At 36.5% G+C, this 4,421-nt stretch overlaps 1 pseudogene; it reads left to right on the plus strand.

The window, feature by feature from the left end:
* Positions 1-3,615: 3,615 nt before the first annotated feature.
* LOC114886085 lies at positions 3,616-3,960 on the plus strand (annotated as a pseudogene).
* The last annotated feature ends 461 nt before the right edge of the window (positions 3,961-4,421 follow it).

Genomic DNA, 4,421 nt, shown 5'->3' on the forward strand with positions numbered 1-4,421 from the left:
TTATATTCATCTCTTGAAAGGTAGTTTCAGGATTCTATAAGATTCTTCTCTTGCCTTTTAACCTATCATTACATTGTAGACTAATCACTTCTGATTGAAGATTAGAAGGAAGCTCCTCAATTGAACAATTATATGGATTATGAAATATGAAAATTTTTGTACTTGCATCGAGATGCCAAAAATACTGCTGTTACAGTAGTCTGAGCTGGGAAAGCATATCACTGCAAATTTGTGTGGGAATGGAGATTTGGGTTTTTGTTTTAAATTTACAGCGCAGAAAGTGTATAAAGCAGCTTGAGGTTACCTGTGGCTCAAACAAAATTAGGTTGTTATGGAAATGACTACAGCGTATGTGTTTCACATGCAAGTGCTATTTTGCCTTGAAATTCTAGGTTGAATTCAGTATGCATTATCAATTCTGTGGAAAAAGATGATTTCCAGAGTCATTCAGTATTTGATGATAGTGGCTGAGCACAGCTTTCCTTGTTCAGAAAATTTTTAATTTTGAGTCTGTTTATTTTGACAATAAATTAACACTGCTAAACCATCAAAGTACTGTGTAGTAGGGCAGGGTAAGAAATCCAGCTTCTATTTCTGACAAAAATTCATGGAACTGGAGATGGATAAATCCATGAAAGCAAATGAAATATACTGTTGACACTTCTGTTTCAATAACACATGATAGATTCAAATATTTTCCGCAGAGTCTTTGCTCATAACTAAGACAATTAAAAACCATAGGCTAGGGGCTTCCCTGGTGGCGCAGTGGTTGAGAGTCCACCTGCCGATGCAGGGGATGCGGGTTCGTGCCACGGTCCGGGAAGATCCCACGTGCCGTGGAGCGGCTGGGCCCGTGAGCCGTGGCCGCTGGGCCTGCGCATCCGGAGCCTGTGCTCCACAACGGGAGAGGCCAAAAAACATAGGCTTTAAATACCTTATTTTTTCACAAACTTTGTGAATTTGTCCAACAGAACCTTTTTCTGTTCCACACGTATTTATACCATCATCGGTTGTAATACATCTTAGCAGATTCCACTTTAGGTGGTACTGAATTAATGTTTTCTTCAACTTTTCTGAAAAGTTACTCACCCATAGTTGTTCCACTCAGATGATTAAATAACTTAAAACTTGGCATCCAATAAACAACTGAGTGGTATAGGTAACATTTACTCATCAAGAACCAAAACAAACCACTCAAAATCATCTACGTTATGATTAATGTTTTTGTCAACTCTCCATGTTGTTTCCAATATCCTTAACTCTTTGAGCAACTGTTCTCATCAAAAGGGTAATAGTTTTGAATTATTTTTTTCTGGATGCATTTCTTCAGCTTCAATCAAACACAATTTAATTAACTCACCAGAAGTAAAGAGCTTTCTTGCTTGGCTAACAAATGAGCCACTGGAAAATGTATTTAGGTTGCAGCCTTATTTTTTTCTTTACTTTTGTGAAGAAATTCTACTGTGATAAGATATTTTGTTTTAAATTTTCTAATTTTTCTGGACATTGTTTTCCTGTCAGTTGGGAATATTTCAATATGTGCTCTGTTTGGTAATATCAAGACTTATTGTATTAGTTTCTTATTGCTGTTATAACACCACAAACTTAGTGACTTAACACAACACAAATTTATTATCTTACAGTTCTGGAGGTTAAAAATCCAAAGGGAGTCTAACTGGCTAAAATTAAAATATTGGGGAGTCTGTGATTTTTCTGGAGGATCTATGGGACAATCCAAATCTTGCTTTTTCACAGTCTCTAGAGGATTCCTAAATTCCTTGGCACATGGCCCCAGCCAGCAATTACATCACTCCAACATCTGCTTCCATCATCCCATTTCCTCCTCTGACTGACTGTCCCATTTCTCCCTTTGTATAAACAATGTTCATTGTGATTACATTAGAACCACTAGGGTAATAATGGTCTCAATGACTTTCTGGAATGATGAGATTCTGAACCAGACAGCCAGAGCTGCTGTTAAGGGATTTTAAATTGTGTGTTTTTAACACTGCAGTGAAATAACTTAAGATATTCTTTGTGTTCTTAGTATGAGGGGCTACTATATGTCATGTTGGCATAAATTGTTTTGTTAAAGGGAAGGTGTTTCTAATGGTGTTTCAGTGTTTGTATTGATACAAAGTAAGTTATTACTTTGCTCTGGGTGTTTTGGCCACTGAGAAAATACTGTATTGCAAAGGAAACAATCTTATTTCTTAAGACAACAAACTTATATTTTAAAAAGTTCTTCACTTCTGTTCATTGATTTCTAATTGACTTCATGCTTTATGCTGGGAATTGAGAAGTTGTTTGAAGTAGGATAGGTAAACCTCAGCATATAATATAAAATTCATTCAGGTCAGCTGCAGTGTTTAAATTACACATTTTAAATCCCTTTTTACAGACACTAAAGTAAAAAAATATGTCTTTCTGGGATGTAAACATGTGATAATAACAATATTATACAGTCAATGTTAAATAAAACCCAAAAGTGGAATGTGCAGAAAATAGGATTTGGTTAATTTGTGGCATCATTTTTATGTTTGTCTTTTTTAAAAACAAGATTCCTAGAATAGGTTGGTACATTCTGATAAAGATTTACAGCATTCCATTTTGCTTATAGTGTTGTATCACAAGGGACTCCCCCCAGGGACCATGACTTGCTGGTGTGTGTATATATTTACAAAAACAAAAGAAAAAGTTACCCATTGGGATACAAGGTAGCTGTCACAACTAAAGACTGTGGCTTTTTAAGGTGCAATTCCCTGATTCACAAAATTATTTACAATGGGTCTTACTGTTTTTGTGACAGGATTTATTCAGACTGCTGTGCTCTTCATTTGATGTGCCAAAATGCTATTAATCTAAATATTTGTAAATAAAGTCTTGTATCTAGATTAAATTTTAAAATCTTTATCTCAAGATCCATTAAATTAGTTGCACCTGCATAGTTCCTTTTTTTTCCTTAATATTTTTACTTTATGTATGTATAGTTCCTTTTGACATGTAAAATAACATATTCACAGGTTCCAGGAATTAGGATATGGACATCTGGGGGGCGGTGGTATTATTTTGCTTACCACAGCTAAAAGGTCATTGTATAAAAAAACAATGCTTTGCCAACTAATTTGTTAACAAAATAATCCACACTCCAGTATGCCTCAAACATGCACCATATGAAGTCCACTTTTTTCTTCCTTTCTTGTTTTCACCTGATGAATATGCACTGATAGTAAAAGGATAAAATAAAATAAAATGTTACAGTACAGTGATATGAATGGCAGTCAAAATGTGGTCAAGTTTTAACTGCATCATTGCAATGTAGAATGCACTGAGTCAGCAGGGGGCAGCAGTGAGGGCACCACACATGGTCTTTGCTGTAGCTATTCAACCCTGCCACTTAATGTGAAAGTGGGCAGAAAAAATATAGAAATGAATGTGAATGTGGATGTGTTCCAATAAAACTTTACGACATTGCAAATTAAATTTTATATAATTTATATATATATATATAATTTTGAATGTTGTGGAATATTATTATTCTTATTTTTAAAGGTAATTTAAAAATGTAAAGCCATTTTAGCTCATGGTTGTACAAGAATAGGCAGTGAGGACCACAGGGGGTATGTTTCCAAAATGGCAGCAGTGATGGATATGGATACCCCAAGTGGCACCAACAACAGCATGGGAAAGCAGCACACTGAAGTGAAAAAATGAAATGCAGTAGCCCTCTGGGCCTGGGATATTGTGGCTCATAACTGTGCCATCTGCAGGAACCACATTATGGATCTTTCCATAGGATGTTGAGCTAACCAGGCATCTGCTACTTCTGAAGAGTGCACCGTTGCATGGGGAGTCTGTGACCATGCTTTTCACTTCCACTGCTTCTCCTGCTGGCTCAAAACATGGCAGGTGTGTCTGTTGGACAACAGATAGTGGGAATTCCAAAAGTATGTGCACTAGAAAAAAGAATTCTTCCATCAAGCTCAGCTGTTCTGTTATTCATTCAATGACTTGCCCTCTTGTTCCTTAATTATAAATTAGATAGACCCGTGTCTTTGATGCTTTGTCTTTCCAGTTTGCTATTCCTGCAGCCATATCGTATTGATATTCTGTGTCAAATGAAATCCAGGTGGATTCTAGAACAGATGCTGTCTGTTGTATAGATGTGAAAAAAGTGAACATAAATAAAGAGTCCCCTCTTCCCAGGTTGGAAAGCCAGCTTTTGCAAGAGAGATGTTTGTTCATTAGAGACAGAGCAGAATTTTCCTGTGAGCACATCGCTTGGTCACGAGGAAGCCTGCTTACTGATGGCAATCTTGGGAAAGTTGCCTCTCTGCTCCAAGCTTTCCTCCTCTATCAAGTGGCTTCTAAGGATTAAATGGCATCAGGTGGATACAGAAAGAGTCTTTGTAAACTGTAAA

This window comes from Monodon monoceros, unplaced genomic scaffold (assembly GCF_005190385.1).
Source record: "Monodon monoceros isolate NGI ecotype Baffin Bay Population unplaced genomic scaffold, NGI_Narwhal_1 Super_Scaffold_6, whole genome shotgun sequence".
NCBI lineage: Eukaryota > Metazoa > Chordata > Mammalia > Artiodactyla > Monodontidae > Monodon > Monodon monoceros.